At 36.4% G+C, this 24,378-nt stretch overlaps 1 non-coding gene across 1 annotated transcript; it reads left to right on the plus strand.

The window, feature by feature from the left end:
* Positions 1-366: 366 nt before the first annotated feature.
* LOC123941072 lies at positions 367-474 on the plus strand. Its single transcript, XR_006818168.1, has one exon. It is a non-coding gene; the product is annotated as a U6 spliceosomal RNA (small nuclear RNA).
* The last annotated feature ends 23,904 nt before the right edge of the window (positions 475-24,378 follow it).

Below are 24,378 nucleotides of genomic sequence, written 5' to 3' on the forward strand. Positions count from 1 at the left end.
TCTATTACTATTATAGGGATTACATTTAATGTATTGATCAATGATGTGGAAAGAAATAAAATATTATAATGTTAAAAAATTTCATCACGGGGGCGCCTGGGTGGCTCAGCGGGTTAAAGCCTCTGCCTTCAGCTCAGGTCATGATCCCAGGGTCCTGGGATCGAGCCCCGCATCGGGCTCTCTGCTTGGCTGGGAGCCTGCTTCCTCCTCTCTCTCTCTCTGCCTGCCTCTCTGCCTACTTGTGGTCTCTATCTGTCAAATAAATAAATCTTTAAAAAAAAAAAATTCATCACGAAGAAAGTATAATTTATCATTGACTCGTCATGTTTTATGTATAGCAATGAAGTTTTAAAGTTTATCAGTCCAGTGCTCACTTTGATGGCACATCTATGAAAATTGGAATGACACAGAGAAGATTAGCATGGCCCCTGTGTAAGGACAACATGTAAACTTTTTCAATCCTATCATCCTTGTATTGTCCTATACCTTCATTCTTTCAATTCCTAGACCCCTACTTAAAAGTTTAGATCCTTTAACATCTAAATTGTCTTCTCAATGCTTAAATCCCATATTTCATCATTATAAAATCTCTTACATACATACATATAAAATCACTTACATACAACCACAACTATGTTCCACAAGCACTACTTTCATAATGCAAGCATGAAAAAGCCCAATTCGTGTCCACAGGACAGTCAAATGTGGGTTGTAAAGCAAACATGAAACCTCCTTCAATAGTCTTACTTTGAATATAGAAACTCTAACATTAATTATGCCCTTTCTGATGCCTATGGATACTACTGTATTTCTGTAGTTCACCTCCCTTTTTATTTCCAAATTCATACTTTTCTCTTCAAATACCTCCTCTTTGAATCTTACTCTCAACAGATGACATTGCTTCTTATTTCACTGACAAAACTAAAAGAACTGGGGGAAAAAAAGTTGCACGTGACCTCACCAACCTCCCATTGTCCCAGACTTGTTTGTTGCTTTACCCTCATTTTCTCAGATTCAACATTAGTGCATATCAGGATGTCACCCTCACTTCCTGTTCATTCTAGTGCTCACTCTGTAGGTGATATAAAGTATCATTTATGTGCTGAGGGCACCTGGGTGGCTCAGTTGGTTAAGCAACTGACTGTTGATTTTGGCTCAGGTCATGATCTCCAGGTCACAGGATTGAGACCCATCATGCTCTGCACTCAGCAGGGAGTCAGTTTATGGATTTTTTTCTCTCTCTCCCTCTGCCCCTTTCCCTGCATGCTCATGCAAGCACTCTCTCTTCCTTTCTCTCTCTCAAATAAGTAAATGAATTAATCTTTAAAAAAAATTTTTTTTTAAGTATAATTTATGTGCTGACTACTCCCGATTTAATGAACTGCCCAGGTTGTTCCCAACTTGTAGATACATGCATCCAAGTGCCTTCTCAATAATGTCCACCTAGACAAAATGTTTCCACAGCTTCACATATCCAAAGTGGGAGTCCCAACATCGTCCCATAAAAATCAGCTGCATCTGTATTCTTCTCAGCAAATACCACTTTCGTTCAGTCAGTAACTTAGGTGATTAACAAAACTTATTCTTTCTCAATAATTTGTCCCAATTTCTACTGTAGTAGATGAGACCATGTTACTAATCCTACCCATTAGAACGTGTGCAAAAGTGACGTATATCACAGTAAGTCCTTGACTGAAAATAAATACCACTTAGAATCCTCTGGGACACTTCTGGTGGCTTGTGTGAAGCCAATCTCAGACCATACGTAAAGAAGCAGAGTCATATAATGGAAGGGGCCAGGATCCCTGCTTTATTGCTTGGGTGAGATTCCTTTGATCAAAAAAATATAAAGATTGATGAGGGACCTGGGGGAGACAGTGGGTTAAGCATCCAACTCCTGGTTTCAGCTAAGGTCCTGATCTCAGAGTTGTGAGATGGAGCCCTATATGGGCTCTGAATTCAGTGTGGAGTCTGCTTAAGACTCTCTCTCCTTCTCTCTCTGCCCCTCCCTCCACTCTCCCACCCCTCCTTCTAAGCATGTGCTTTCTCTGTCTAAAATAAATAAATAAAATGTGTGCAGGAAATGTACAAGTGCTAAATTCCTCACATTTCAAGAGTTTATTTGTTCAGAAAATAAAATGATAATAAGCCTAAATATCTTGAACCATTTGAAGTCTTCATACTGCATATTTGTTCATCAACGGCATTCATAATTTGACCATCTCTTCAATATCTCTGTTGGCAGTCTTCTACCCTGTTCTAAGTCCCTATTATCTCCTAACAAGATTATTGCATTAGCCATAGAAATATTTCCTTGGAAACACATTTACATCTTTGTCTACTATAATTTTTGTTTTAAAGTGATCCTGCTAAATCTTAAATCAGATAATGCCATACTATGGCTCCAAACCTTAGAGGAATTCCCTTCTGAGAATAGCCACGTAGATTTATATGTACTTTCTCTTATTCATTACCTCTTTGATCTGCTCTTCTACCTTTTCACCCTCCCACTCTGCTGGCTACTTTATAGGTCCTCAATATGCCAAGTAAAGTCACATTTTTACTCTTACTTTAGCTCTTCTTTCTGCTTAAAAGGCTTCTAGCCCAAGATATATGCAAAGCTTTCTCATTTCCTTCATCCAGGCACTGGTTCAAATTTGTTGGACGAGCATATAGCAATGCATCTATCTCTTTTATTTTTGTGATTTCCATTTCATGACAAATAATCTGTTCTCAGTTTTATGCCTTTATAAACAATGCACATCTATGAGCATATTTGAAACTTCTCCAGTAAAGTATTTACCTAAGTTAAGTATCTTGTGTTAGAATTGAATTGCTGGGTCATGAGATGAGATGGTTAAAATATGCAAGGTAGTGGTTATTTATATTACCACCAACAATGGATAAATATTACAGGAAGTCAAACTCCTGCAAAACCTAAAGTTGTCAATTTTTCATTTTTTTATTTTTAATTTTTTTTCTGATAATTTAATGGACTGGTTTTAATTTTCAGAGCCCTGATCACTAACATTTGGACAACTTTTTACACATTTATGTACCATTTGCCACAACGTGTTTTGTCAGATATGTTCAAATTTTTAACCGTTTTTCTTCTGTGATTGTGTGTGTGTGTGTGTGTGTGTGTGTGTGTGTGTGTCAAGTGTATGACTTACTTTTAGTTCCTTATGCATTGTATCAGTTAAAAATGTTTCCCTTCAAATTGACTGGTCTTTTAAAATTTTTCCTTCTCATAATAATGCATGTTAATGATACAAAGTTATTCGTTTATTTTTCAGTTTTTGTGCTCTGATTAAAATTTTTTATGTACTCCATTTTGATTTGACAATTTTGTTGAAAAAAATAAAAATAATAGTGGAGTAAGAATCAAATATCTTGTCAACAACAACATTAGAGTAGCTTCCAGTGCCTTCTTGTTATTTTTGAACAGTCTCATGGTTTATTACATTTATCAGCATAACATTTATAGTACCTTTTACCTTTAAAATTCTCAGCAACTTTAAATGTGTCAATTTTTCACCCTCAATTCTTAAGAATATTTTTCCAGTATCTCATCCTTCCCATTATTTGTCTTAAGAAGTCAAAGATAGTGTAATTGTTTTTTTTTTTTTTTGAGAACAATGTATCTTATTTTTAGCTATTTTTATGATAATAAAACAAAAACCCTTTGATTTCAGGAATTTTGCTAGGTATACCACAGTGTGGTTTTCTTTGGTTTTATCCTGCAGTAGGTTCACTCACCTTGAATTAGTTATTTTGCACAAGTTTTCCTTAATCACTTCTTTGAATTCCCTTTTGCATTTCTACCTTGCTTTTCTTTTTTTTTTTCCATTTTATTTATTTTTTCAGCGTAACAGTATTCATTCTTTTTGCACAACACCCAGTGCTCCATGCAAAACGTGCCCTCCCCATTACCCACCACCTGTTCCCCCAACCTCCCACCCCTGACCCTTCAAAACCCTCAAGTTGCCCCAACCTCCCACCCCTGACCCTTCAAAACCCTCAGGTTGTTTTTCAGAGTCCATAGTCTCTTATGGTTCGCCTCCCCTCCCCAATGTCCATAGCCCGCTCCCCCTCTCCCAATCCCACCTCCCCCCAGCAACCCCCAGTTTGTTTTGTGAGATTAAGAGTCATTTATGGTTTATCTCCCTCCCAATCCCATCTTGTTTCATTTATTCTTCTCCTATCCCCCTACCCCCCCATGTTGCTTCTCCATGTCCTCATATCAGGGAGATCATATGATAGTTGTCTTTCTCCGATTGACTTATTTCACTAAGCATGATACGCTCTAGTTCCATCCACGTCGTCGCAAATGGCAAGATTTCATTTCTTTTGATGGCTGCATAGTATTCCATTGTGTATATATACCACATCTTCTTTATCCATTCATCTGTTGATGGACATCTAGGTTCTTTCCATAGTCTGGCTATTGTAGACATTGCTGCTATAAACATTCGGGTACACGTGCCCCTTCGGATCACTATGTGTGTATCTTTAGGGTAAATACCCAGTAGTGCAATTGCTGGGTCATAGGGTAGTTCTATTTTCAACATTTTGAGGAACCTCCATGCTGTTTTCCAGAGTGGTTGCACCAGCTTGCATTCCCACCAACAGTGGAGGAGGGTTCCCCTTTCTCCACATCCTCTCCAGCATCTGTCATTTCCTGACTTGTTTATTTTAGCCATTCGGACTGGTGTGAGGTGATATCTCATTGTGGTTTTGATTTGTATTTCCCTGATGCCGAGTGACGTGGAGCACTTTTTCATGTGTCTGTTGGCCATCTGGATGTCTTCTTTGCAGAAATGTCTGTTCATGTCCTCTGCCCATTTCTTGATTGGATTGTTTGTTCTTTGGGTGTTGAGTTTGCTAAGTTCCTTATAGATTTTGGATACTAGCCCTTTATCTGATATGTCGTTTGCAAATATCTTCTCCCATTCTGTCAGTTGTCTTTTGGTTTTGTTAACTGTTTCCTTTGCTGTGCAAAAGCTTTTGATCTTGATGAAATCCCAACAGTTCATTTTTGCCCTTGCTTCCCTTGCCTTTGCCGTTGTTCCTAGGAAGATGTTGCTACGGCTGAGGTCGAAGAGGTTGCTGCCTGCATTCTCCTCAAGGATTTTGATGGATTCCTTTCTCACATTGAGGTCCTTCATCCATTTGGAGTCTATTTTCGTGTGTGGTGTAAGGAAGTGGTCCAATTTCATTTTTCTGCATGTGGCTGTCCAATTTTCCCAGCACCATTTATTGAAGAGGCTGTCTTTTTTCCACTGGACATTCTTTCCTGCTTTGTCGAAGATTAGTTGACCATAGAGTTGAGGGTCGATTTCTGGGCTCTCTATTCTGTTCCACTGATCTATGTGTCTGTTTTTGTGCCAGTACCATGCTGTCTTGATGATGACAGCTTTGTAATAGAGCTTGAAGTCCGGAATTGTGATGCCACCAACTTTGGCTTTGTTCTTCAATATTCCTTTGGCTATTCGAGGTCTTTTCTGGTTCCATATAAATTTTAGGATTATTTGTTCCATTTCTTTGAAAAAAATGGATGGTATTTTGATAGGGGTTGCATTAAATGTGTAGATTGCTTTAGGTAGCATAGACATTTTCACAATATTTATTCTTCCAATCCAGGAGCATGGAACATTTTTCCATTTTTTTGTGTCTTCCTCAATTTCTTTCATGAGTACTTTATAATTTTCTGTGTATAGATTCTTAGTCTCTTTGGTTAGGTTTATTCCTAGGTATCTTATAGTTTTGGGTACAATTGTAAATGGGATTGACTCCTTAATTTCTCTTTCTTCTGTCTTGTTGTTGGTGTACAGAAATGCAACTGATTTCTGTGCATTGATTTTATATCCTGACACTTTACTGAATTCCTGTACAAGTTCTAGCAGTTTTGGAGTGGAGTCTTTTGGGTTTTCCACATATAGTATCATATCATCTGCGAAGAGTGATAGTTTGACTTCTTCTTTACCAATTTGGATGCCTTTAATTTCTTTCTGTTGTCTGATTGCTGCGGCTAGGACTTCTAGTACTATGTTGAATAGCAGTGGTGATAATGGACATCCCTGCCGTGTTCCTGACCTTAACGGAAAAGCTTTCAGTTTTTCTCCATTGAGAATGATATTTGTGGTGGGCTTTTCATAGATGGCTTTGATAATATTGAGGTATGTGCCCTCTATCCCTACACTTTGAAGAGTTTTGATCAGGAAGGGATGCTGTACTTTGTCAAATGCTTTTTCAGCATCTATGGAGAGTATCATATGGTTCTTGTTCTTTCTTTTATTAATGTGTTCTATCACATTGATTGATTTGCGGATGTTGAACCAACCCTGCAGCCCTGGAATAAATCCCACTTGATCGTGGTGAATAATCCTTTTAATGTACTGTTGAATCCTATTGGCTAGTATTTTGGCGAGAATTTTTGCGTCTGTGTTCATCAAGGATATTGGTCTGTAGTTCTCTTTTTTGGTGGGATCCTTGTCTGGTTTTGGGATCAAGGTGATGCTGGCCTCATAAAATGAGTTTGGAAGTTTTCCTTCCATTTCTATTTTTTGGAACAGTTTCAGGAGAATAGGAATCAGTTCTTCTTTAAATGTTTGGTAGAATTCCCCTGAGAAGCCGTCTGACCCTGGGCTTTTGTTTGTTTGGAGATTTTTGATGACTGTTTCAATCTCCTTACTGGTTATGGGCCTGTTCAGGTTTTCTATTTCTTCCTGGTTCAGTTGTGGTAGTTTATATGTCTCTAGGAATGCATCCATTTCTTCCAGATTGTCCAATTTGTTGGCGTAGAGTTGCTCATAGTATGTTCTTATAATTGTCTGTATTTCTTTGGTGTTAGTTGTGATCTCTCCTCTTTCATTCATGATTTTATTGATTTGGGTCCTTTCTCTTTTCTTTTTGATGAGTCTGGCCAGGGGTTTATCAATCTTATTGATTCTTTCAAAGAACCAGCTCCTAGTTTCATTGATTTTTTCTATTGTTTTTTTGGTTTCTATTTCATTGATTTCTGCTCTGATCTTTATGATTTCTCTTCTCCTGCTGGGTTTAGGGTTTCTTTCTTGTTCTTTCTCCAGCTCCTTTACGCGTAGGGTTAGGTTGTGTACTTGAGACCTTTCTTGTTTCTTGAGAAAGGCTTGTACCGCTATATATTTTCCTCTCAGGACTGCCTTTGCTGTGTCCCACAGATTTTGAACTGTTGTGTTTTCATTATCATTTGTTTCCATGAATTTTTTCAATTCTTCTTTAATTTCCTGGTTAACCCATTCATTCTTTAGAAGGATGCTGTTTAGTCTCCATGTATTTGGGTTCTTTCCAGCTTTCCTCTTATGATTGAGTTCTAGCTTCAGAGAATTGTGGTCTGAAAATACGCAGGGAATAATCCTAATCTTTTGATACCGGTTGAGACCTGATTTGTGACCCAGGATGTGATCTATTCTGGAGAAGGTTCCATGTGCACTAGAGAAGAATGTGTATTCTGTTGCTTTGGGATGAAATGTTCTGAATATATCTGTGATGTCCATCTGGTCCAGTGTGTCATTTAAGGCCTTTATTTCCTTGTTGATCTTTTGCTTGGATGATCTGTCCATTTCAGTGAGGGGAGTGTTAAAGTCCCCTACTATTATTGTATTATTATTGATGTGTTTCTTTGATTTTGTTATTCATTGGTTGATATAGTTGGCTGCTCCCATGTTAGGGGCATAGATATTTAAAATGGTTAGATCTTCTTGTTGGACAGACCCTTTGAGTAGGATATAGTGTCCTTCCTCATCTCTTATTATAGTCTTTGGCTTAAAATCTAATTGATCTGATATAAGGATTGCCACCCCAGCTTTCTTCTGATGCCCATTAGCATGGTAAATTGTTTTCCACCCCCTCACTTTAAATCTGGAGGTGTCTTCGTGTCTAAAATGAGTTTCTTGTAGGCAACATACTGATGGGTTTTGTTTTTTTATCCATTCTGATACCCTGTGTCTTTTGATTGGGGCATTTAGCCCATTAACATTCAGGGTAACTATTGAGAGATATGAATTTAGTGCCATTATTAGCCTGTAAGGTGACTGTTACTGTATATTGTCTCTGTACCTTTCTGATCTACTACTTTTAGGCTCTCTCTTTGCTTAGAGGACCCCTTTCAATATTTCCTGTAGAGCTGGTTTGGTGTTTGCAAATTCTTTCAGTTTTTGTTTGTCCTGGAAGCTTTTTATCTCTCCTTCTATTTTCAATGATAGCCTAGCTGGATAGAGTATTCTTGGCTGCATGTTTTTCTCGTTTAGTACTCTGAATATATCATGCCAGCTCTTTCTGGCCTGCCAGGTCTCTGTGGATAAGTCTGTCGCCAATCTAATATTTTTACCATTGTATGTTACAGACTTCTTTTCTCAGGCTGCTTTCAGGATTTTCTCTTTGTCACTAAGACTTGTAAATTTTACTATTAGGTGACGGGTTGTGGACCTATTCTTGTTGACTTTGAGGGGGGTTCTCTGCATCTCCTGGATTTTGATGCTTGTTCCCTTTGCCATATTAGGGAAATTCTCTCCAATGATTCTCTCCAATAGACCTTCTGCTCCCCTCTCTGTTTCTTCTTTTTCTGGAATCCCAATTATTCTAATGTTGTTTCGTCTTATGGTGTCACTTATCTCTCGAATTCTCCCCTCATGGTCCAGTAGCTGTTTGTCCCTCTTTTGCTCGGCTTCCTTATTCTCTGTCATTTGGTCTTCTATATCACTAATTCTTTCTTCTGCCTCATTGATCCTAGCAGTGAGAGCCTCCATTTTTGATTGCACCTCATTAATAGCTTTTTTGATTTCAACTTGGTTAGATTTTAGTTCTTTAATTTCTCCAGGAAGGGCTTTAATATCTCCAGAGAGGGTTTCTCTAATATCTTCCATGCCTTTTTCGAGCCCGGCTAGAATGTTCAGAATCGTCATTCTGAACTCTTGATCTGACATATTACCAATGTCTGTGTTGATTAGGTCCCTAGCCTTCGGTACTGTCTCTTGTTCTTTTGTTTGTGGTGATTTTTTCCGCCTTGTCATTTTGTCCAGATAAGAGGATATGAAGGAGCAAATAAACTACTAAAAGGGTGGCAAAGACCCCGGAAAAATGCGCTGTAACCAAATCAGAAGAGACCCCAAATTGTGGGAGGGAGAAAGGGGATAAAAACAGGTTCTGAAAAAAAAAGAAAAAAAAAAAAGAAAAAAATTTAAAAAATAAAACAAATTAAAAAATATAAAAAAGAAAGAAAAAATATATATATTTAGATGAACTAGTCAAAAAACGTTAAAAAAGAAAAGGGTAAAAGTTTTAAAAAATTTAGCAGAAGAAGAAAAAAGAAAAAAGAAAAAAAATTGAAAAAAGAAAAGAAAAATTGAAAAAAGAAAAAAAAATTGAAGTAGCCGCAAGACTAAAGAATCATGGGGAGAAAGCCATGAGTTCCGTGCTTTGCTTTCTCCTCCTCTGGAATTGCTCTGTTGTCTTAGGAATTGAATCTGCTTTCTCCTTGATAGATGAACTTCGTCCTGGCTGGACATTTTGTTGATCTTCTGGGGGAGGGGCCTGTTGTAGTGACTCTCAAGTGTCTTTGCCCGAGGCGGAATTGCACCGCCCTTACCGGGGGCCGGACTAAGTAATCGGCTCGGGTTCGCTTTTGGGAGTTTCTGTTCCCTGAATGCTTTCCGTAGAGTTCCGGAGGACGGGAATGAAAATGGCGGCCTCCCAGTCTCCGGCCCAGAGGAGCCGAGAGCCTGGGGCCCCACTCCTCAGTGCGCCCCCAGAGGACAGCACCCAATCACTCCCGTATCCCCAGCCTCTAGCCGCGCTCCGAGCTCACCCAGCCCGCGACCAGTTCAAGGTAACCCCGAGCTGAGAGTTCAGTCCTCGGCTCTGTCTCTGCAGCCGGCTTCTCCGTTCTAATACCTGCGAGCTCTCCGACACTCCGACACCCCCGATCCTTCTGTGACCCTGCGGGGCCTGGGGCCACGCTGGCCCCGCGTGGGCTTCACCCTGGTTTAGCCTCTGGAGCAATGTCCCTCAGTGGAACAGACTTTTAAAAGTCCTGATTTTGTGCTCCGTTCCTCCGCTGCTTGCCGGGAGCCGGCCCCTCCCCCCGCAGTCTATCTTCCAGTCGTTTTAGATTCACTTCTCCGCCAGTCCTACCTTTCAGAAAGTGGTTGATTTTCTGTTTCTAGAGTTGCTGTTCTTCTTCTCTTCGCTCTCCCGTTGGATTTGTAGGTGTTTGCAATGTTTAGATAAGCTATCGAGCTGATCTCCTGCTACCTGATGTAGTCTCAGGCTGCTACTTCTCCGCCATCTTGACTCCTCCCCCCTACCTTGCTTTTCTATTGTATTTTTTCTCTTGTTTGTTTTCAGAAAATTAACTTCCTTCCTTCCTTCTTTCCCTCCCTCCCTCCCTCTTTTCCTGCTCTCTTGCTTTCTTTCTGCTAATTATTATTTTGTGTTGACCTGCTATTGATTCTGTACCTTTAGCTAATTTCAGACATTGAATTTTTCCATTCTAGCATATGGTTATGATTATTCTCAAGGTGTCAAATTTCTTGCAAAATTCTCCCTTTTATCTATTTTAGTCACAATTTTATGTATCTCTTTCATTGTATTAGGCATAGCTTTATCCATTTTTTTCTGCTAAGTCAAAATTCTTGACCATTTTCACATTTGCTGTTGCTTAATTTTCTCTAAAATATCTGTCATATTTTGGTCTATTTGAATGTCTAATAATTTTTATGGTATGCTAAACTGTATATTTAAAGTTACTATAGAGAATCCAGATGCTGTTTTCTTTCACCAGGGAAGATTTTCTAACTCCTCTGTTGTACAGATAGAGCAAAGATGTCATTTCAATCCAAACACACTGCTGGATGGAAATTGGAGGATATTTGATATATCTCTCTGCTTCATTCTTGTCCATTGAGCATGGGCTCTTGGGTGTTTTGATTGAGACTTTATCAAGAGTTTATGGCCTCACTCCTGAAAGACCACAGAATATTCATTGTTATTCTTAAACATTTCCCCAGTTTGTATTTCCAGTCTCCTACCCCAGTGTAGAACAAATCTCCAGGTTATACCTGTAGGCAAAGACTAGCTATGTGCTTTGTTCCTTGAGCATAGTGACAATGCAGGGAATTTTATTCTGCCTTTAAAAAGACACGTTCAGTCTAGATCTCTGGCCTCTTGGGCATCCCCAGAATGCAAATATTCTTTGGAGGTATTTAGGCATATAGTCCATCATCCTTAAGTTTTAAGATTTTAATTAACAAAAACTTTATTGTTCTTTCTTTCCTCCAACATTCTTAGTTTGCCTGCAAAGATCCCAAATCCAGACTTGGATGAGGCATCCAGCTGAATAAACAAAATAAAAGCAATGCTAGTGAACATCAGCTTAATTTAGATAGACTCTCATCTCTCTTGAATGAGGTAATCTTTCTAAAATTAAAAAAAAAATCTATTACTACGTTGTGAAACTAATAGTAATTCAATTAGAAATAGCAATTAGATAAATGAAAATTACTATTAAATTTCTTCTCAGTTCAGCTCAAGATTTGGCACTAAATGAATACTAATTTTTTAAGAAAAATATGTATTTTTAGAACTTTCTTATTTTGATATTTGTGGATCAGTGACTGTGGGCCTGCTAGTATCCCTACTTACTTCCCGATTGGAAAATACAAAGCAAAACACTTTATTTTCATTCCTATCTTCTCAATTCATTTGCAATTATTGTACTAAAATAAAAATTTTAATTTTAGTTTAATTTTCTTAAATTAATAAATAAAATCATGTCAAAATTATTATTATCATAAATTTACAAGATGTTTATTCCCTAGACAACCTGTTTCCTCTCTTTCTTCTTCAAACTGACCTTCCACCTGAAATAAATTTCCTTGTTTATTTTATTTTACCATTTAACCCACTAATGAATTTATTTGTATTTAGTGAGATCTTGCTGACAGCAAATTCTTACTTTGGTAAAAATATCTATTTTTCTAATATTATTAAAATGTATTTGTAGGGGCACCTGGGTGACTCAGTGGGTTAAAGCCTCTGCCTTCAGCTCAGGTCATGATCCCAGGGTCCTGGGATGGAGCCCCACACCAGGCTCTCTGCTCAGTAGGGAACCTGCTTTCCCCTTTCTCTCTGCCTGTGTCTCTGCCTACTTGTGATCTCTGTCTGTCAAATAAATAAATAAAATCTTTAAAAAAATGTATTTGTATTGAATACAGAATTCTAGCTAGGAATTTATGTATTTTTCTCACAGAAGATAAAATTCCATTGTTTTCTGGAATGTATTTTTGATTTTAAGAAGTTAATATAACTTATCTTTAAACATAAACTTTTTTTTTTCTTTGACATCTTTTTCTACTCTTTTAATCACTTTAAGTTACCTTCTATTACCTTGTTTGGGATTTATATTCTTGTGTAGTTAAATTGAAGTTTTTCATCTGCTCTGAAACATTTTTTCTTAGAGTCTTGTCTCTTTTCCATTCTCTCATTCTTCCTTCTGTAAGTCCATGGAGACCGATGTGAGACTTTCTCACTGTCTGTCAATCCTTATGAACTCCTACTGTTATACCTATTGCCTTGTCTCTTGGAAGCAATTGGGTCATGTTTTTACTTGTACCTTTGAATATCTAATGATCTTTTTATCAATTCTCATATGAAATTTTTTGAAATTTTTAATATTTGTATTTTATGAGGTAAAATGTATGTATAGTAATTGTGCACAAATATTGTTTATAATTAAATGAGTTGAAGAAAATCTATGCACCATGTATGCACAACCATAATCAAGATGTAGAGTTTTAGATCACCTGAAAATTCCCTTTATGTTTTTGTCAATTGTTCTTTACACTCCATAAAGAAACATAATCTTGTTTTTTGACTGTGAACTAGCTTGATTGATTTCTAAATTATGTAATAATTAATTTTAACTTTCTTTATTTTATTAGGTAATTTTAAAAGTAATACAAGGATAATCAGATGACTTTTGGCTTAATTATTCTGTTGTTATTTTATCTATTGTATTTGTAATATAATTCATAATTTTCAAATTTAGTATTTTGTTCTTTACATTCACTATATCTAAACATTTTAAATCATGACTATTTTTTACTTTTTTTGCTGTTTGATTCATTACTTCTTTTAAATTTATTTGAGATAGCCAGTATATATGTCTAGTAGTATTTCTCAAAAAAGTTATATTACTATGGAGTTATCAACGGGTTATGCACCCAAGGGCAGAAGCTAAAATCTAGACTATTGCTTGTGGTTCTTCCCTCCCTACTGAATGTGGGGTATAGACATGGCAGAGCAACCAATTCAGAGTACAGAGCTTCTGATGGTAGCCTGGGCCTCATACTCTTTTCTTTATTCACAGGCATTAGAAAGTGTCGTCCTTTAGGATCTCTAATGATAGCTCTGCCTAGCCCCTTTTCCTTTCCAAAATTTTTCTGCTTTAAATGTAATACTCGAATCTTTAAGATTTGAAGGAAGAAATAGAAGGAAGGCTTAGGTTCTATCAGGTGTGACTGAACCTCTTGCCCACATTTTCCCTGGCAAGGCCTAGGTCCCTAGACCTCTGCTTTTATCTCTCCATTAAACTAGGCTTAAGACAGGCAAATATTTTTACCATCTATACTTGCTCCCTGGATCTCAACCCTTTTCTGCCTGAGTCCTTTAACCCCACCTTACCACTACCCCAGTGCCATTTGTATTAATTAGCCATAAGAAAGTCATAAGAAGATTTTCAATTATCTTTCAGGTCTTTGTAATTTTGATTTTCCAGACTTAGGTTAAGGAGGAAGAACCAGCAACCCATGTTAGTCTGCCATATTGTCAGAAACTATTTAAATCATATTTATGGAGCAAATTCTATGCTATTTACCATAGAAAATGAAAACAATAAGTCAGATATAGCTCTGTAAATGTTTTAATTCTAAATCTCAAAGAATCAATAGACGCTTGTAAAACTAGTAAATGGAGAAGAAATTTCATCTAGAAATTTCTTTATCCTTTATTATTCTTTAAATGAGTAATGCAAACTAGTTATGAAGACTCAGGTTTTCAATAACTTCACAAAGAAGGGGTAATTACAGTCTAAATGTTCTGAGAATATATAATATCTATTTCAATACTACTTCTCTATTCATTTTATAAATGACTGGTAGTATTAAAATATATGTCATTAGAGTTTATATTTCTACATGGGCTGTTATGTTTACTTCATGCTAACTTTCCATGTAATTTTACCTTAATTACATTATCAAATAGTGACTTAAGTCTAGGGAATTGTGTGTGACAAAGCACCTGATTTGAAACAGTTATTTGCATTAATAAATATCAAAAAATAATTTCTGCCATTATTCTCCAAATGTGAGAAAATTCAATGAAATAACTGCACTACAAAATAATGACTGAGACTTTCTGTTTTCCATGTCCTAAAATAAGTGTTTAAATCTATTTCCTATTAATGTAGTTATTCCAGAGATTTAAATATTGCATCTGAATATTCTAAGGCTTACTTATTTGTTTAAGTTTTATAGTAGTGTCCATAGATTGTTTCATGGCTTGCATATTTCCAAATTTAAATATAATTTCTCTATTATTTTTATCTGAAATTGGAAGTATCCAAGCAGCAACACTCTTTATAGAGAATGATCCCTGAGAGAATTTTACAGAATGAGTTTTGTTTTAAAAAGATGAGATATACTGTAATTTCAGTTCTATATTATTTTCTTGATGAAGAAACTTTCCTTATCCAATCATGCAGAAAATATTTAGTTTCCTCTCAAATTCATAGATTCCTGTTGAGATATAAATGAATTGGATCTATCTTAGAAGATTAATATTCATATTTTTATTTTTTATAAATGTGCTTTTTCCCTATTAATTTCTTCTTGTTTTTCAGCAGATACCTCCAGGAATACTAAGTTGACAGCTTTTGTCTTAATAATATTTATACTGCAGATGAAGTCAAGCAAAGAAAGACAATTATCATATGATTTCATTTATATGTGGAACCTAAGGAAAAGCGTTGGAGGCCATTAGGAGAAGGAAGGGAAAAATGAAGGGGATGGAAATCAGAGGAGGAGACAGACCATGAGAGACTATGGACAATGGAAAAACAAACTGAGGGTTTCAGAGGGGAGGAGGTGGGGGATATGTTAGCCCGGTGATGGGTATTAAGGAAGGGGTAATTACAGTCCAATGTTCTAAGAATATATAATATCTATTTCAGTACTACTTCTGTATTCATTTTATTCAAAATAAATGAATAAATTAATTCTCCAAGTATATGATTCTGACACAAGTATTTAAAAAAAAAGGTGGTGCTGTTCAATGAGAGGGAAAAAATATAGGAAACATTGTATTACAATGAAGTAGATCTTTTTCTGTAGAAATCTACAGTAGATTTACTAATGGACATGACACATTTTCAACTCCAAATGTCGTATTTAAAGTTTTCTGAATTTATTTGCAACACTTCATAAAACTAGTTCTAATACACACTTTGAGAAATGATGATATAATGGCAAAGAAAATTGTCATTAAAATGTGATCTTCACTGTAATAAATAAGGAAAATATTAAAAGACAAATACATATATATTTTGATGTAAAGAGTAATTATTTTCTGTTATGAAATGTGGACAGCAAATAAGAAGCCCTAATACTAATATAGTGTGTACTTTTGAGATAATATCCTGAGCCTCGCTGATAGGTAATTTGGGCCATCAGGAATATAATAACTGTAATAAATATATTAGATTAGCTTTTTCTAGTCTTCTTATGTACCTGCATGCTTACGAACCCTATAGGAATGCTGTTAAAAGTAAAGATTCCCAAGGCCTACTTTACATTTTGCTTGAGAACATCTGGATAGAGTTCAGACACTTGTACCTTTAAGTTTCTTGGTTATTTGAGTAACCAACAAACTTGAGAACTAATGGTCTAGATCAAGAGTAAAGAAAACTCAAATCTGGGCCACAGACTATTTTAGGTAAGAATGTTTCTCCATTGTTAAGAGATTGTGAAAAAATAAATACATAGAAGAAAAGAGTATGTGACAGAGAGTGTGTGTAGCTGGCAAAGCCTAAAAGATTTATTCTCTGCCCTATTAAAAAAAAGTTTTCTGACCTCTGATCTAGATATACTTTATTTTTCAATAATAGCTTTGCTGAGATATATTTATATATCATAAATTCACTCTTTTAGGGTATACATGATGGTATTCAGTATAGTCACAAAATTGTACAATCATCACCACTGGCTAATTTTAGAACATTTTCACAAACACAAAATGAAATCTCATACTTATTTAGTCACTCCCCATTCTTACCTCTATCTTTCCAGGAGGGATCAATAATCTGCTTTCTGACTCTGTGGATTGGCCTAATATGGACATTTCATATGAACGGAATGATACGTCATGTACACTTGTGTAACTGACTTCCTTTAGTGTAATGGTTTCAAGTTTCATTCATGTTGTAGAATGTATCAGTGTTTCATTTCCTTTTATTATTAATACTATTCCACGGTATTGGCATGTTATATCTTGCTGATCCATTTTTTAGTTCATGGACATTTGGATTGTTTCTACTTTTTTGGCAACTTTTATAGTGCAGCTATAAACATTCTTGTACAACTTTTTGTGTGGACATATGTTTTTAATTTGAGAGGATGTATATATGTGAGTGGGATTGTCGAATCATCTGGTAACTCTATATTTAGCATTTTGTAAAAGTGCCATACGGTTTTCCAGAGTGACTTCACAGTTTTACAATCTCTCCCCATCAGGTATTAGGATTCTAATTTTCCACATTGTTTTCAATGCTTGTTATTTTCTGTCTTTTTAATTTTTACATCCTAATGGATGTGAGGTGATCTCTCAGGATTTTGAATTTAATTTCCATAATGACAAATGATGTTGAAAATTTTTCACGTACTTATCTGCCATTTGTATATCTTCTTTGTTGATATGTCTATCCAAATATTTTGCCCATTTTTAAAATTAAGTTTTATTTCTTTGTTTTTGAGTTGTTCATCATATATTCTGGATCCAAGTCCTTTATCAGATATATAATTTGCAAGTATTTTCTCCTATTCTGTGAGCTGTCTTTTCCTTTTCCTTATAGTGTCTTTTAAAGGATAAACCTTTAACTCCAATTAAAGCTAATTTATCTCTTTTTCTTTTGTCTTGTGTTTTTGGTTTTATATCTAAGAAACCATTGTTTTACCCTATGTCAAACTTTACTCTGATTTTCATCTAAGATTTTTATAGTTTAGCTCCCACATTTATGTCTATACTACAACCTGAATAAATTTTTTTATGGTAGGAGGTAAAGGTTTAGTTTCATTCTTTTGCATGCAGATACCCAGGTTTTCTGGCACCATTTGTGGTCTAGATCATTTTAATGAAATAAATAGCTATCACCTGGTGCTGTTACAATTCAATACTCATGAAACATTTTGTGTATAAACAGTTTCTTACTTCATGTATATGGCAGTCATCAATCTAGATAAGTTAGTATATTTCATAGTCATTGAGTAAGAAATATCACACAGTTAACCCACAGCTGATAATGCACAAATATTTCCCATAACAAACTCATTTGGGAGTTTCTCTGTTGTGACTAATTCTAAAGAAAAACGAAAATACGTTAGTATGAATATATCAAAATTATTGCATTTATATATGCCAAAGGTACATGGCACAATAGGGATGCCTTAAAGTGTGGCAGTTATTGTGTACATACTAAAAGTAAACTTCAGCTCCTCTTAGTAAAAATAATAGAATTCCAAAGGAAACAACCATCAAAATGAATATGTTCTATTTGGGCAAGGAAAAAAAAAATGCTCGATGTAAGCTATGTTATTGTTGCCGTGTTCTTATTCTTCCTTTCGATCCCTCATAAATCATTTGATATGTTGATACTGTAGATCACTCTCACCTTTGAAATGTCTTGTTACTGCTTGTGGTTTATTAGTGAGCTAATATTCTATCCAAACTTAGTTTATGTTAGTTTTTCCTAGACTAACTTGAGAGTTGAGTTTACTCGTGAATACAACCACTTCACAGCACCAAACTTAATGGTTTGAAATGCAACTTATACATATTGAAAGGAATTTAAGAGCTTTTATTTCCTGCCTAATGCCATGCCTTATATTATTTTCTCATAGTTTATTAAGAATTTATAAAAGGCTTGTTGATACCCCACTGTCTAAAATTATCATTTTTTGGAAAAAAAATTTAAAAGATATCATAATTTTATTTTTTAAGATTTTATTTGTTTAATTGACAGAGAGAGAGAGACTGTGAGAGAGGGAACCCAAGCAGGGGGAGTGAGAGAGGGAGAAGCAGGCTCTGGGGCGGTGGTGGGGGGGGGAGTGGTGGAGCAGGGAGCTCCATGAAGGGCTGATCCTAGGAGCCTGGGATCACGACCCCAGCAGAAGGCAGATGCCTAACGATTGAGTCATCGTGGTGCCCCCTCATAAATGTTAGTTTGACAAAATTTATTTTGTACTGGAAAACTCACTCTTATTGTGGTAAAACATAATTTCATTTTAGGGATCCTATTTCATGTATCATGAAAACAAAGTATAAATAAAGTAATAATTTTCAAAATAACCTAGAGAGTTACTAATATATCAATTATAATGAGCAGGGGGATACCATATGTCCAAGGTCACAGAGTGAAAGGGAAAATCTAATTGTGAACTAAGGCTGTCAGAATCTAAATTCCTAATTCACACATCAGAAGGTGATGGTGAAAAGCTAAAGTGTACAAATTTACTTAAACAAAAAGAGGTAATTTATTTTGTACTCTCTGTAGCAAGGGTTTTAAAAGTGATGCGTTGGAATGCCTGGGTGGCTCAGTTGGTTAAGCATCTGCCTTCAGCTCAGGTCATGATCCCAGGGTCCTGGGATGGAGCCCGGCATCAGGCTCCCCGCTCAGTGGGAACTCTGCTTCTTCCTCTGTCTACTGCTCCCCCTGCTTGTGCACTCCCTCTCTCTCTGTATAGAAAAGAAAAAAAAAAAAGTTGTATTTTTTTTTCTTTCATTTTTCCAATTCCTAATAAAAAACACTAGTACCTTCACTTAATCACAAACATCAGTGTTACTGAAGTGTGATCTCTCCTTGAGCATCTGTATTTAAATTTTGGAATAAACTGATGCCAGAATATACTCCAGATATACTCTAGATCAAAGCTGTAAGAGAACAGGCAGGAGTCTGAGCTCAGGGACAATGCCTTGGGAATTATGTTACAAAAGTAACTACAAAAAACTTGAAACATGTTAGGGAAAAGGAGACTTTCTGTCATGGTCATCTACCTAAATACCAGTTGTGTAAAATGCAAATCATTAATATGTAACAAATGAACAAACAAAAAAATCTTCTAAAATTCTAAATAGGACAAAAGATAGGAAAACCAATAGACCATTTTTTAGAAAAGGAAAATTAAAATAAGTAGAAGTGGAAAATACCATTTCTCATGCTTTATCTTTGAAGTGTCACTAAAACAGACCTCAAAACATATCAACAGAATGAATGTCACTGATGAAAATTTTCAGGTGGTTAAAAAAAAAAAAAGTAATTCTCACTCCCATTAACTATGACCATGCGTTCATTGATTTTATTTTTTATAAGATTTTATTTATTTGTTTGACAGACAGAGATCACAAGTAGGCACAAAGGTGGGGGGGGGCTAGCAGTCTCCCTACCAAGCAGAGAGCCTGATGGGAGACTCGATCCCAGGACCCCAAGATCATGACCTGAGCCAAAGGCAGAGACTTAACCCACTGAGCCACCCAAACACCCCTCATTGAATTTTATAAACATATTCCATATACATGTGTACCTTAATATCTACAATTACACCATTGATAGTTCCTTTCCATTTTTTTATATTTCTTTTTTTAAATTTTTTATTTATTTATTTTTTTAATAAACATGTAATGTATTTTTATCCCCAGGGGTACAGGTCTGTGAATTGCCAGTTTTACACACTTCACAGCACTCACCATAGCACATACCCTCCCAATGTCCATAACCCTAACCCACTCTCCCAAACCCCTCCCCCCAGCAACCCTCAGTTTGTTTTGTGAGATTAAGAGGCACTTATGGTTTGTCTCCCTCTCAATCCATCTTGTTTCATTTATTCTTCTCCTACCCCCCTAAACCACCCATGTTGCATCTCCACTTCCTCATATCGGGGAGATCATATAATAGTTATCTTTCTCCAATTGACTTATTTCACTAAGCATGATACCCTCTAGTTCCATCCACGTCATCGAAAATGGCAAGATTTCATTTCTTTTGATGGCTGCATAGTATTCCATTGTGTATATATACCACATCTTCTTTATCCATTCATCTGTTGATGGACATCTAGGTTCTTTCCATAGTTTGGCTATTGTAGACATTGCTGCTATAAACATTCGGGTGCACGTGCCCCTTCGGATCACTACGTTTGTATCTTTAGGGTAAATACCCAGTAGTGGCAATTGCTGGGTCATAGGGTAGTTCTATTTTCAACATTTTGAGGAACCTCCATGCTGTTTTCCAGAGTGGTTGCACCAGCTTGCTTTCCCACCACTAGTGTAGGAGGGTTCCCCTTTCTCCGCATCCTCGCCAGCATCTGTCATTTCCTGACTTGTTAATTTTAGCCATCCTGCCTGGTGTGAGGTGATATCTCATTGTGGTTTTGATTTGTATTTCCCTGATGCCGAGTGATGTGGAGCACTTTTTCATGTGTCTGTTGGCCATCTGGATGTCTTCTTTGCAGAAATGTCTGTTCATGTCTTCTGCCCATATCTTGATTGGATTATTTGTTCTATGGGTGTTGAGTTTGCTAAGTTCTTTATATATTTTGGACACTAGCCCTTTATCTCATATGTTGTACGCAAATATCTTCTCCCATTCTGTCAGTTGTCTTTTGGTTTTGTTAACTGTTTCCTTTGCTGTGCAAAAGCTTTTGATCTTGATGAAATCCCAATAGTTCATTTTTGCCCTTGCTTCCCTTGCCTTTGGCAATGTTCCTAGGAAGACGTTGCTGCAGCTGAGGTCGAAGAGGTTGCTGCCTGTGTTCTTCTCAAGGATTTTGATGGATTCCTTTCTCACATTGAGGTCCTTCATCCATTTTGAGTCTATTTTGGTGTGTGGAGTAAGGAAATGGTCCAATTTCATTTTTCTCCATGTGGGTGTCCAATTTTCCCAGTACCATTTATTGAAGAGGCTGTCTTTTTTCCATTGTACATTCTTTCCTGCTTTGTCAAAGATTAGTTGACCATAGAGTTGAGTGTTTATTTCTGTGCTCTGTATTCTGTTCCATTGATCTATGTGTCTGTTTTTGTGCCAGTACCATGCTGTCTTGATGATGACAGCTTTGTAATAGAGCTTGAAGCCAGAATTGTGATGTCATCAACTTTGGCTTTCTTTTTCAATATTCCTTTGGCTATTTGAGGTCTTTTCTGGTTCCATATAAATTTTAGGATTATTTGTTCCATTTCTTTGAAAAAAATGGATGGCATTTTGATAGAGATTGCATTAAATGTGTAGATTGCTTTAGGTAGCATAGGCATTTTCACAATATTTGTTCTTCCAATCCGTGAGCATGGAACATTTTTCCATTTCTTTGTGTCTTCCTCAATTTCTTTCATGAGTACTTTATAGTTTTCTGAGTATAGATTCTTAGGCTCTTTGGTTAGGTTTATTCCTAGGTATCTTGTAGTTTTGGGCGCAATTGTAAATGAGATTGACTCCCTAATTTCTCTTTCTTCTGTCTTATTGTTGGTGTACAGAAATGCAACTGATTTCTGTGCATTGATTATATATCCTGATACTGTACTGAATTCCTGTACAAGTTCTAGCAGTTTTGGAGTGGAATCTTTTGGGTTTTCCACATATAGTATCATATCATCTGCAAAGAGTGATAGTTTGACTTCTTTGCCAATTTGGAGGGCCTTTAATTTCCTTTTGTTGTCTGATTGCTGTGGCTAGGACTTCTAGTACTACGTTGAATAGCAGTGGTGATAACGGACATCCCTGCCATGTTCCTGAACTTAGTGGAAAAGCTTTCAGTTTTTCTCCATTGAGAATGATATTTGTGGTGGGCTTTTCATAGATGGCTTTGATAATATTGAGGTATGTGCCCTCTATCCCTACACTTTGAAGAGTTTTGATCAGGAAGGGATGCTGTACTTTGGCAAATGCTTTTTCAGTATTTATTGAGAGTATCATATGGTTCTTATTCTTTCTTTTATTAATGTGTTGTATCACATTGATTGATTTGTGGATGTTGAACCAACCTTGCAGCCCTGGAATAAATCCCACTTGGTCGTGGTGAATAATCCTTTCAATGTACTGTTGGATCCTTTTGGCTAGTATTTTGGTGAGAATTTTCACATCTGTGTTCATCAAGGATATTGGTCTGTAGTTCTCTTTTTTGATGGGATCCTTGTCTGGTTTTGGGATCAAGGTGATGCTGGCCTCAAAAAATGAGTTTGGAAGTTTCCCTTCCATTTCTATTTTTTAGAACAGTTTCAGGAGAATAGGAATGAGTTCTTCTTTAAATGTTTGGTAGAATTCCCCTGGGAAGCCGTCTGGCCCTGGACTTTTGTTTGTTTGGAGATTTTTGATGGCTGTTTCAATCTCCTTACTGGTTATGGGTCTGTTCAGGTTTTCTATTTCTTCCTGGTTCAGTTGTGGTAGTTTATATGTCTCTAGGAATGCATCCATTTCTTCCAGATTGTCAAATTTGTTGGCATAGGGTTGCTCATAGTATGTTCTTACAATTGTATATACTTCTTTGGTGTTGATTGTGATCTCTCCTCTTTCATTCATGATTTTATTTATTTGGGTCCTTTCTCTTTTCTTTTTGATGAGTCTGGCCAGGGGTTTATCAATCTTATTAATTCTTTCAAAGAATCAGTTCCTAGTTTCATTGATTTGTTCTTTTTTTTTTTTTTTTGGTTTGTATTTCATTGATTTCTACTCTGATCTTTATGATTTCTCTTCTCCTGCTGGGTTTAGGGTTTCTTTCTTGTTCTTTCTCCAGCTCCTTTTGGTGTAGGGTTAGGTTGTGTACTTGAGAACTTTCTTGTTTCTTGAGAAAGGCTTGTACCACTATCTATTTTCCTCTCAGGACTGCCTTTGCTGTGTCCCACAGATTTTGAACCATTGTGTTTCATTATCATTTGTTTCCATGAATTTTTTCAATTCTTCTTTAATTTCCTGGTTGACCCATTCATTCTTTAGAAGGATGCTGTTTAGTCTCCATGTATTTGGGGTTGTTCCAAATTTCCTCTTGTGATTGAGTTCTAGCTTCTGAGCATTGTGGTCTGAAAATATGCAGGGAATGATCCTAATCTTTTGATACCAGTTGAGACCTAATTTGTGACCCAAGATGTGATCTATTCTGGAGAATGTTCCATGTGTACTAGAGAAGAATGTGTATTCTGTTGCTTTGGGATGGAATGTTCTGAATATATCTGTGATGTCCATCTGGTCCAGTGTGTCATTTAAGGCCTTTATTTCCTTGTTGATCTTTTGCTTGGATGATCTGTCCATTTCAGTGAGGGGAGTGTTAAAGTCCCCTACTATATTTGTATTATTGTTGATGTGTTTCTTTGATTTTGTTTTTAATTGGTTTATATAGTAGGCTGCTCCCATGTTAGGGGCATAGATATTTAAAATTTTTAGATCTTCTTGTTGGACAGACCCTTTGAGTATTATATTGTGTCCTTCCTCATCTCTTATTATGGTCTTTGGCTTAAAGTCTAATTTATCTGATATAAGGATTGCCACACCAGCTTTCTTCTGATGCCCATTAGCATGGTAAATTGTTTTCCACTCCCTCACTTTAAATCTGGAGATGTCTTTGGGTCTAAAATGAGTTTCTTGTAGGCAACATATAGATAGGTTTTGTTTTTTTATCCATTCTGATACCCTGTGTCTTTTGATTGCAGGCATTTAGCCCATTAACATTCAGGGTAACTATTGAGAGATATGAATTTAGTGCCATTGTATTGCCTGTAAGGTGACTGTTACTGTACATTGTCTCTGTTCCTTTCTGATCTACTACCTTTAGGCTCTATCTTTGCTTAGAGGATCCCTTTCAATATTTCCTGTAGAGCTGGTTTGGTGTTTGCAAATTCTTTCAGTTTTTGTTTGTCCTGGAAGCTTTTTATCTCCCCTTCTATTTTCAATGATAACCTAGCTGGATAGAGTATTCTTGGCTGCATGTTTTTCTCGATTAGTGCTCTAAATATATCATGCCAGCTCTTTCTGGCCTGCCAGGTCTCTGTGGATAAGACTGCTGCCAATCTAATATTTTTACCATTGTATTTTAC

The sequence above is a fragment of the Meles meles genome, chromosome 4, assembly GCF_922984935.1.
Source record: "Meles meles chromosome 4, mMelMel3.1 paternal haplotype, whole genome shotgun sequence".
NCBI classification, from domain to species: domain Eukaryota; kingdom Metazoa; phylum Chordata; class Mammalia; order Carnivora; family Mustelidae; genus Meles; species Meles meles.